General features: G+C 36.9%; 1 long non-coding RNA gene across 1 annotated transcript in view; it reads left to right on the plus strand.

Moving 5' to 3' along the window:
* LOC117975810 (uncharacterized) overlaps positions 1-12,238 on the plus strand; it is a 273,677-nt gene that overhangs the window by 19,248 nt on the left and 242,191 nt on the right. The window contains exons 2-3 of the long non-coding RNA XR_010109751.1: positions 2,119-2,193; positions 3,353-3,402. This is a non-coding gene — a long non-coding RNA (uncharacterized LOC117975810). The remainder of the gene's footprint in view (positions 1-2,118; positions 2,194-3,352; positions 3,403-12,238) is intronic.

Consider the following 12,238-nt stretch of genomic DNA (forward strand, 5'->3'; position numbering starts at 1 on the left):
AGGGACTTGGAAGAAGCATAATTGGAAAATTGGTAACAAAGAAATTTGGGGAAGAGGTATGTCGATGGACCTCTCTGAGTGGTAAAAAACTGTGAAGATATTTGTATCTGCTGTGAATTTTCACCAAAGGATGACCTCAGCAGAGGAGGATTTTAATAATTACATGGATAGGACATGACTCGTTTTGTGGACACCACTCAGCCTCTTTCCCCAGCCATCCCAGTCATCACCCAATGGGCCCATGAACAAAGTGGCCATGGTGACAGGGCTACAGGTTATGCATGGGCTCAGCAACATGGACTTGCACTCACTAAGGCTGACCTGCCTATGGCCACTGCTGAGTGCCCAATTTGCCAGCCCCAGATATCAATACTGAGTCCTCGATATGGCACTGTTCCTCAGGGTGATCAGCCAGCCACCTGGTGGCAGGTTGATTATATTGGACCTCTTCTATCATAGAAAGGGCAGAAGTTTGTCCTCACAGGACTAGACACTTACTCCAGTTATGGGTTTGCCTATCTTGCATGCAATGCTTCTGCCAAGACTACCATCTGTGCCCTCATGGAATGCCTTACCCACTGTCATGGTATTTCACATAGCATTGCCTCTGACCAAGGCACTCACTTTATAGCTATGGAAGTGTGGCACTGGGCTCATACTCATGATTCTTACCATGTTCTCCATCATCCTGAAGCAGCTAGATTGATGGAACAGTGGAATGGTCTTTTGAAGTCACAATTACAATGTCAATTAGGTGAGAATACTTTACACGGCTGGGACAAAGTTCTCAGAAGGCTGCGTATGCTCTGAATCAGTGTCCAATATATGGTACGGTTTCCCCCATAGCCAGGATTCACAGGTCGAAGGATCAAGGGGTGGAAGTAGAAGTGGCACGACTCACCATCACCTCTAGTGACCCACTAGCAAAATTTTTGCTTCCTGTTCCTGCAACATTTTTTTGTGCTGGCCTAGAGGTCTTAGTTCCAGTGGTAGAAGTGCTGCCCCAGGAGACCCAACAATGGTTCCATTAAACTGGAAGTTAGGATTGCCACCTGGTCATTTTGGGCTCCTTCTACCTCTAAGTCAGCAGGCTAAGAAAGGAGTTACAGTGTTGGCTGGGTGATTGCCCAGACTATTAAGATGAAATCAGTCTACTGTGCCACAATGGAGGTAAGGAAGAGTATGCGTGGAATACAGGAGATCCCTTAGGGCATCTCTTAGTATTACCGTTCCCTGTTTAAGGTTAATAGGAAACTAAAACAACCCTTCCAGGCAGGACTACAAATTGCCGAGACCCTTCAGGAATTAAGGTTTGGGTCACTCTACCAGGTAAAAAGCCACAACTTGCTGAAGTGCTTGCTGAAGGCAAAGGGAATACAGAATGGGTAGTAGAAGAAGGTAGTCAGTCAATACCAGCTATGACCACGTGACCAGTTACCAAAACAAGGACTATAACTGTCATGAGTATTTCCTCCTTAGTTTGTTAAGAACATGTTTGTGCATGTATACACTTGTATGAAGAAAATATCTTCATTTTATTTTCTTTTTCCTTTATCATGTGACATAAGATTTTTTGACTTCATATCAGCATTTAAATGTTGTTAACTTTATGTAAACAATTGGGTTGGGATTGGTGTGCCTCTAGTTGTACGAAAGATAGTTGTCTTGTGTTAGGTGTAATTATGACCTTATTCTTTTATTTCTCTGAAGATTATATATGATTTCAGGAAATGTATATGGATTCAAGTTGACAAGGGTAGACTTGTGATGATTAATATTGAGTGTCAACTTGATTGGATTTAAAGATGCAAAATATTGTTCTGGGTGTGTCTTTGAGGGTGTTGCCAAAGGAGAATAACATTTGAACCAGTGGATTGGGAGAGGCAGACCAACCCTCAAGTTGGGTGGGCACCATCTAGTCAGCTGCCAACATGGCTAGGATAAAAGCAGGCAAAGGAGCATGGAAGGACTACACTGGCTGTGTCCTCCAGCCTACATCTTTCTCATGTGCTGCATGCTTCCTGCCCTTGAACATTGGATTCCAGGTTCTTCAACTTTTGGACTCTTGGACATTAACCAGAGACTGAAGGCTGCACTTTTGGCTTCCCTACTTTTTAGGTTTTGTGACTCAGACTGGCTTCCTTGCTCCTTAGCTTGCAGATGACCTATTGTGGAACTTCATCTTGTGATCGTGTGAGTCAATGCTTCTTAATAATCTCCCCTTCATATATACATCTATCCTATTAGTTCTGTCCCTCTAGAGAACCCTGACTAATATAGCTTGGTTACTAATTTGTTCAATACTGGCTTTAAGGATACCCTTTTATCATAGACTACATTTTGATGAACAATAGAAAATAATATGGTTAAATACCTTTTTATTACTCCAAAAATGAAGATCAATAAAATTATTAAAAAGAATATCCACAAAAATCCATGTTGATTTTCCCCAACTAAACTGATAGTACAATTTAGTTATTCAACTTGAAGAAATTAGCTAAAATATAGTGAATGAAATGGGCACAAGCTTCTGTAGGCATGATAGATATCATCCATGTGTGGAGAGGAAAATGTCTTAGGGTCCAGTGATATAAGATGCCAAGCTGTTGAAGATAGTCTTAGACATTTCTTTTCCCAGTGGCCTGTCCCCCAACATCCCCCTTGAAACAAAGAACTTAGCATGAAGCTGGAACATTCACTGAGCAATTTTTAATGCTTAACAAATAGATGATGTATTAGTCTGTTCTCACACTGCTAATAAATATATATCAGAGACTAGGTAATTTATAAAGGAAAAAGATTTAATGACTCACAGTTCTATGTGGCTGCGGATGCCTTACAATCATGGCAGAAGGTGAAGGGGAAGAAAGACACGTCTTACATGGTGGCAGGCAAGAGAGCCTGTTTAGAGGACTCCCATTTGTAAAACTATCAGATCTTGTGAGACTTAATCACTACCATGAGAACAGTATGGGGGAAACTACCCCCATGATTCAATTATCTCCACCTGGCCCCACTTTTGACACATGGGAATTATTACAGTTCAAGGTGAGATTTGGGTGGGGACACAGCTAAACCATGCCACATGATGTTACTGTTCATTAATGATCAGTACATATGCATGATGCTTTCTCTTATGTTATTCATCCCTTGAATTAAGCATATAAACAGCAGCAGTTTCTTTGGGGAACCTTACTGAGCTCATTTTCAGTTTTTCATGACTTGTGTGTGAAACACAGATTCAAAGGTATATATGCAGAAAGTCTTTCTTGTCTTGTTCTCTGATGCCACGCTGGGAACACTAGACATGTACTCAGCCATTACTAATATTGTATTTTGTTTTCTGTTTCAGGATTTTTCTCTTTGTACACAACTCTAAGATTGAGTTGCTCGTTCATTGCGGTGAGTGGTAAGACACAAACCTTCAATCTCTATACGCCTCAAGTAAGCCTTAAAAGCAAAATATGTTCTGCATAAAGGTGGAAGAATAATGATTTGGAATCTGTGTAGTGCAGAAATAGGATATTGTTGAACCTGCTCCTCTCCTAGGCCTGTGGTACTTTGGGTGCTGGAATTAGGCAGTCACTACCAAAGATTGCTGCAAAAGAAGCAGTGATATTGGGTGAATAAATATTTTGGTACAGAAATGCAAACAATAGGTGGTTCATCTCAAACAAAACCCATAGATCACCTGTCCAACTTTGTTAGCTTGCTAGGAAGTTAGTTATAATTACAAATACGGTCTAAGACATATTTTCTAGTTATTAACATATTCCATACAATCTTGATAGCATTATTCCAAAAACCGAGATCATATCATTAATTTAAACCTATTCCATGCAGTGACTATTGAGAAAAAGTAAATAGTATCTTCTCTTAATGGATAGATATGTTCTTTTGTACCATAGATTATCTTTACAATAGTAACCTGGCACTAATTGAACTTTCAAAATTGAACTGCTGCTGATAAATCTCTTTAAAAGTCTTTTTTATATGTAGTAAAATGTTTAAGAAACACTAAAAAAGTTAGAACAAAAAGATAAAATGAGAAACAGAATATGAAATAAATTAGTATAAGACCTTGGTATTATACCAAGGTTAGGAAGACAGTTCAGTAGAATTCAAATTATTATTTTATTGCTGTTCTTCACTTTGGGAAAGGTGTATGTATATGTAAGAAGTTGCTTATATAGTGCCAAACAAATGTCTTCAAATTTAAGAACAATGCCCATGAAAGGAAAATCAACCTAACAAGAAAGAAAGAAATATTAATATTTATAACGCAAGAAACCTTAAAAGGAAGGGGTTATGACCTTGTATAAGAGTATATATATAGGTAGATAGATACATATATTATAAATATATTGACATATGAACATACTTAACTACAACGTAGCTGATATTCTAAAAATAAAATATTGAATTGTGATTTTATGTATGTTTCTTTTTAGTAAACAGAGGGGATTAAGGGAAATATAAAAATTAATGCTATGGAAAAAATATATTTGCCTGTGATAGTACTAAAATTTGTTACTTGATATTTCAATTAAACTTAAAAATGTAAAAGGACAAAACAAGGAAGCAACAAAGAGATTTGCAGCACAGCAAAAATGGCCACCAAGAGATCACATTTGTCTTCTCTTCAACTGGCTTGGTCTGACGGTACTTCAAAATTGTACTGGGGATTCTGGAACAATTTTTTATAAAGGTGAAAGTTGGGTAACTTGACATCCAAAAGGAAGTTAATATAATAATTGGTTTTACATGTGAATATATCCTCAGTTTCATCATATTTACTAAAGGAGAGAGAAAAACTTGACTTATAAATGTGGCTACCCTTACTTAAAATTACTTAGCCTATGGAATAAATAAATTGTAGTGGACAGAATCTAAGGTTGCCCTCTTGGTCCCTGACTCCTGGTGTTCCTGTCCTTACATGACTCTCTCCCCTAGAGCATGGGTGGGAAATATGACTTACTTCTAAGCTCTAGCATATGCAAAGGGGATGAGATATATGTGATTACGTATACATGGTTACACGATTGTGTAACATAAGATGAAGTGCCGTCTTGCTGGAGTCTCTCACCCTCTTGTTGACTATGAAGATGGAAGTTGCTATGTGATGGTCTGCCTATGTTGGGAGACCCGCAGAGGAAAGAACTGAGAGAGCCTACAAGCTGATGGTGGCCTCTGTCCCACAGTCAGCAAGAAACAAAGCCCTCAGTCCTGCAGCTGCCATCTTCGACTCTGCGTTCCATTTAACATGAGTGGAACTGATATTTTTATAAAATAAGAACTGAAATACATGTTTCTGTGTAAATCTCCTCTTATAAATAAAATGAAGTAGTGGAAGGATATTCGAAGGTAGTGGTGCAAAAAAGTGGTGCCAATATGAAAGGACAAATTGTAAGGGAACAGAAATCTCTTTCAGTGGATAAAAGAATAATACAATTATAAATGTGATCAATTAACAGATTAAGCTGATAATGGAATAATATGCAAGAGGGTACTAATAGTAAAATTAGGATTGTACCCCATCATTACATGGACCCAAACTAACTCTATCAATGTGCTTCAGGATGAGAATTCTGCCATCTTCCGTCTGCCTTGCTTATTTAGGAACCAATTTAACTCAGTCTAGTGTTAGGCATTGGAGATTGAGGTTTGGAAATAAGTTGTTGGTGTTCTATAGCCAAGGGCTAAATCTTTTGAAATTTTTTGGATGCCAGCAATGCTATTGCATGGTTGGCTCTTTAAATACTACCTGTGGAGGCCAGTTTGCTTGACTTTATTGGGCCTGGGTCTGTGGAGTAACTGGGGCTTCATAACTCTATTCTGTGTCTCTAACACCTGCTTTTGAAGAGTGCAGAAAAGTGTAGATCTCCCTGTTCTAAACTTCAGTTGGAAAACCAGTGTGCCTGTTTACTTTTCTCTTTATTTCAACCCTTGCTAAGGGCTCCATGGCTGCTGGTCACCCTGATTGATGCCATCCTATAATTGGAATGACTTTTTAATACCTATATAGAATTGGTTTCTAGTACCCCTCCACCACCCTAGTCCTTCCTCAGTTTTATAGTAGCTTCTCCCCAGAAGTCTGCTTTCTCTGTCTTAGATCATGTTCCTTTTTCTTCCATATATCTTGTAGCCAGTGCTGTGTGGTATGTTCTTTCTTCATCATGGAATTCAGTATGAGGGACACATCTTTTGGATCATCAAAATGCAATGAAGGACTTATAACAAATGTTTTATTTTATGGAGACTTTTTTGCCCCTTGGATTATGAATCCAGTGATTGAAATGTGAAAATCAATGAACCTTGCACTTGAAATAATATATGCTCTAATAACTTTCCCAAATAAACTTAAACTGGTTCCTCTGAAAGTATTCTTATACTATAGTATTTTCCTCTTAAAACCTTTAATAATTACACATAGCCTATTGCTGAAATAGGATGTAAACTTTGTATCTAATGTTTTGCTTCTGTTATTTTCTGGAATGCTCTTTCCCCATTCTTATGGCTCCCCCAAAACATACACATATAGACTTTCTCCCTCTCTTCTGTTTCCTGAGGTGCCACCCATTCCTTAAGTCCTGTTTCATTTTCCAATTTCACCATGAAGCCTTTCCTGATTTACTTAAGTACATATTCTGTTTTTCTTCCAGCCTTCATATCTTGCTTTATTCCTCTGTTATGGTATTTCTCTTAATCTTTCCTTAAATTTTCTGTTTCTTTTCTTCTTTATTAGATCATAGGCTATCTGAAGGCAGGGGTTGAGCTGTTATGATGTGTTTATGTTACTTAAGATCTAGATCAATAATAGCTAGTTAGTCAATAGATGTGTATGGGGTTAAAACAAATTAACCCCTTTTAGCCATGGATGAGGCCCTCCCAACAATGAGCTAATGTTATCTTAAAAAGGAGATTTCCATTACACTTGCTCGTGAAAGACTCTTCTCTTGTACTGTATGTGACAAAATAAGAAGGTAAAGGTAAAATAGTGACTTTTCTATGAAGGTAAATTTATTCAAGTTTACAAAAAGCCTTTTATTTTGTGTTGCTGCTCTTTTGACTTGTTGAAACTTAACATTTCTCCTTTATTGTGGTGGAAAGTGCTTGATTGTTAGAAGAATAAAGCTTTAGAATCTCTATGTTAGTCTCTAATTTTTTACTGGTCTGTGAAATCAGAAGTCTTGGGAACTGCTGATCTAGGGTGTTTGTACATTCCAATATAACCAAACAAAAGAGCTAAGGGATTCTGGTGTAACCATGTATGGAGAAAAGAACAATGGACTAAGATGTAGGAAAACTGGTGCCAGCCCTAACAGATCTTACAACTACTTATGTAACATTGGTCTTGGCTTTATGCAATTAAGATGAGTAAAACTGCCTCAGGTACCTCTTGAGATAAATGTGAGACCCAAGTAAATAATCCGGTTGTGAAATGTTTTTGTTTCTATTATAGTTTAAAAGCAAGGGATTGTGTAGTGCTAGTTATTGGTAGTGTGTGTGTGTGTGTGTGTGTGTGTGTGTGTGTGTGTGTGTCTTTAGTTTCAACAGTATTTCCTCTAGAGACCTTTATTCATAACCAGAAACAAGTCCATGATTTTCTGTCCTTTGAATTACAAATTATTCCTCACCCTTCTAGTGACATTGATTTGATTATATATTGTAAACTGTCCAGCAGGATTTTTATTGTCAGTTTAAAATGAAATAATAGTTTAAACATCAGAATGCCAGCGGTAGATATTTGTATAAGTGATTCTAGCTGAAATGATATACGGACACCATTTGTATTTTGGGAGGCTCTAGTCATGTAAGAAGTGAACTTTAAGTCTGAAGCATACTTATGCAGATATTCTATACGAAGGGTTATTTCTGCAATGCAAAATTGTCTTTCACTTTGCATGAACAAAACCAAGACAAATGGAACTGATTGCATTAATTCACTAAGTGACTACACATCTGCTGTGCATAAAGATATGTTGCCAAAATATTGAATTGCAGGACTATTTGTAAAATCTGAGAGTAGAGTAGGGTTAGACCTAGAAGGGTAAAATTGGCCACTATATTAGTCCAGTTTTATGCTGCTGGTAAAGACATACCTGATACTGGGAAGTAAAAGAGGTTTGATGGACTTAACAGTTCCACATGGCTGGGAGGCCTCACAATCATGGTTGAAGGCAAGGAGGAGGAAGTCACGTCTTACATGGATGCTGACAGGCAAAGAGAGAGAGCTTGTGCAGGGGAACTCCTCTTTATAAACCATCAGATTTCATAGGAGTTACTCACTATCACAAGAACAGCACCAGAAAGACCTGCCCCCATGATTCAATTACCTCCCACCAGGTCCCTCCCATAACAGATGGGAATTCAAGATGAGATTTGGGTGGGGACACAGCCAAACCATATCAGCCACTTATTCCCCTCTTGTGTGTCATTGTCATTAAAAAATGATATTACACAGGCCACACATACTATTTTAAAATTGAGAAACTTTTGTCTTTTGCCCTGTCTTCCCTTAATGCCTTAATGTAGTTTCCTACAAGCAATAGGTATTTCCATTTTTTTTACCTCTCAGGTCCAGTGGCCTCTGCTACTCTCTGGCTTTGTACAGACTGCTAATGAGATACCACCACTGTCTTCCCTCCCAGGAAGTTAGTGTTACAGGCTCCTGAGTGAACCTTTTATCTTTTACTTCTTGTCTAACAAAACCATACTTTTTGGGGCTGTTGATCTCAGGTAGATGTTGGGAATATAGCAGTAAAATAAATTCGCACTGAGATGCCACTGCTAATAGCTGATAATGAGGTAGGCATCCCAGGTTTTATTTATAAGACCAAAAAATGGGCTGGATAATGTTGGACTCACAAGAAAGGGATTTAGATAGGGATCTTTCCTGAAGCCCTTGAAATTATCCCCTGGAGATCAACTTAATCTCACATATAATGGGACCTCCCTTTCTAAATTAAAATTTCAATGGGTCACTGCATTATATTCAGAGATACTGTTCTGAATCAAAAGTAAATTTTGTCTGTAGAGAAGATTTTTAAACTGGAAGGTGAATGCAAATCCAATCTAATCCATCTGAAAAAGCCAAATGAGAGCTCTACCTGAGATTAAAAATGGTTGGCTCTGGTCCACATCCATTTAAAACAAGTAATAGAAGATCAGTAAATACAAAAATGAAATGAAGGACAGGAGAATCCATGGTTTTGGGTGTATGAAGTCCTTAATTATCACTTACCAAACACATACTAAACACAGGGTGCCACTAGGGTTTTATAAATGAAACACATGGTTCCTGAACTAAAGAAGCTCACTCTCTAGGGAGTAGATCAGCAAATAGAACATTATTTTATAAATATGTGATAAATACTCTGTTAGAGGCAAGTCCAAGATATTCTGAGAGCTCAAAGTACCACCTAACGTAGACTGGGAATGGAAAGACATAGGGCAATATTTTAGAAAGCTTTTATTAGGTAAATTAATTGAGTTTGGAAGACTGAATAAAGATTACAAAGAGGAATTTAAAAAGACCACTCTTACTGTCTTGTTTTCTATCTTAATTTGAAAATAATTAACCCTGAATTAACTCATTTGTGTGTTTTAAAGTATTTTCTAAGCTCACATGTATATTAAAGGATAAAGGTTGAAAAAGCACCTACAGTAAAGGATAAAAAGCTTTTATGTTCCTTTTGAATGCCCAACTGTGTGTGCCTTTTGGTAATTATGGGCTTAGTTACCATGTGTATATTCCTACCAGTCCCACAAATGGTAGTTAAAGGAGAAGAGCACAGTGAATGCAGCCAGAGACTATTTAAAGTGGTTCAGCATTCATTAACTACAAAACCTCTAAATTAAAACAAGTGAGGTAAATTATGATTATGGATTCAAGACACAGGAATGGATGTGCAATACAAATCTATTGGGGGTTTTCATACTATGGTAATTTGCCAGGGAGTTATAGAAACTCTAGGATAAAATAAATGTATCTCTGGATAATCTATTTTACTGAAAAATTTGGGAATATAGTTACTGGTAAAACATAGAGATACACAGCAGTCCATGATGGATTGATGCATATCACACACACACACACACACACACACACACACACACACACACACACACACACACCGTTCTTTGGTTTATTTGAGTAGAACAGTTTGAAAAAATGTAACAGACTAAAAAGACACAGAAGAAAATAGCAAAACTATCAAATATTTTATAGTCTTTACTGAACTTCATTTTTCTTCATTGTATAAATGTGTTCAAATATGCTATCAGATTCAGAGCACAAATCCTGACTCACAACTCATCTCTCACTCCTTATAATTGCTACACTTTAAAGGTCTTTTAGAAAAGAACATTTAACTTACTCCACTCAACTCTCTTTTGGCTGACATTTGCTTTCACTCCCTCTTTGTCATTTTCAGTCATCACAAAGGCTTCTGGAAAAGGTATGAAAAAAAGAAATACAAAGAAGGACTGTTCAACTGGTGTCAAAGGACTAACTCTTGGCCTAAATTTTTCATTTTTCAGTGAATTACAACATGTAGGACTTTAACAATGACTCTGAATACATCTGGAGCATTTTAAGGAACAAAATAAAAGTGAGGATTGCCACTTTGTAATCCCCGATCCAAGAAGCTACATGTTCTTTTAGGCAGATTGATACAAGCTTTAAGTGAGCAAAGGGCTGAAAGCAGAGTATTTTCAGTCACTGAATTATGCATATTAAAAATGTGACTTCTGTTGAATGTGAATTCTATCTCAATAAATCTGTTATAAAACAGAATATATAACAAAAAATTATGAAACAATAGAATTACATATTGCTCTACCTCATAAGAAATTACAAGATGTGTTTATATTTCTTTTTTTTTAGTTTACTATTAATCCTCCTAGGGGGCCTATGAGTTTCGATAGTACGTGCTATGGATAAAGAAACATGCACAAAATGGTTTACTTGGTATATTGCAACACTACTTAGTTCTATAGACAAGCACATGTTTTGCAAATCACTAGGCTCCATTTAGAAAACATAATTTCATATTTCATCAATTTCTTTTATTGTTATTCTAATCATAGACTTAAAAAACAGAGCTTCGAGATCTCTTAATTCAATCTTTTTATTTTACTTATAAGGACCCTGAAATCCAGAGGAGTTAAACTCCAACATTTCAGCACATGACTAATGGATCTGGGTCTAGATCCTGGGGATAGCCTCAAGTCCAGCGAATAGGGCACTAGACTGGGAGAAAGAGATCTAAATTTGAGTCTCAGAACTGTCAACTTTCAGAACTTATGAACTTTCCCATTTATAATACTTATGAACATGTTTAATAGTTAAAGCAAAGTTCAAATGTTGGCTGTCGTTATTGATAAATAACATTATTGATAAATAACAAACTTCCAAATTTTTTATGGGGAAATTTAAATTGCCAAAATGATATATGCTTCTTATCGTACTAGTGCAAGATGGATATCAATTTCCCCTAATTTGTTTGAATCCCAGTGCCATCATCTCTTAGCTGAATTTTGTTGTAGGGAATAAAGATTTGTCGTTTTCAATCCCTAGTATACTAGCTCTTTTTTTTAGAATTGTCTTTAAATTATAGAGATGAAGTCATGTTATAGATGAGCCAAGTCATGATGAGGTCACCTACATACATCTAATCTATTTCATAAAGCACAGCTTTATTTTGAATGTAAATGTTATTAAAAACCATTGGTCCAGCCTGCATAAATAAAAGTCTTAGACCTTTACCTTGGAAAGGATAACTTATTGGTCTAAAGCCTCATTGACACAATGACACTTATTCTGCCAGTTTGCGTACTGCATACTACATCAGCATAAGGAGAAAATTATTAACATTTATATTACCATGCCATGAAAGAAAGCAAGCAGCTTAGTTTTCCCTGAAAATAAAATCAGTGTGAATTTTATTTGAAAGATTGGACTGAACTTCACTAATAGAGCTACTTTATGATGAAGATACATCCAAGTCTTAAAAGAAACATCTGTCCATAATCTGTAAACTTACACAGGGTTGTCCTTCAGAAGTATGTGAAAGAAGACTAAGTATATGATGACTTGCAGTGTATTGGATGCTAGCATGTTTCTGGGATGATGTAGGAGGTATGAAGGCTAATCATTTCATTCTGGAGTGTTCCCTTGGAGGGTTAGGAGTGTTAGCAGGGCAGTGTCATTTTCAAGTGGTGTGCATGTGTGTGT

Source organism: Pan paniscus, chromosome 15, assembly GCF_029289425.2.
Source record: "Pan paniscus chromosome 15, NHGRI_mPanPan1-v2.0_pri, whole genome shotgun sequence".
In the NCBI taxonomy this organism is placed as follows: domain Eukaryota; kingdom Metazoa; phylum Chordata; class Mammalia; order Primates; family Hominidae; genus Pan; species Pan paniscus.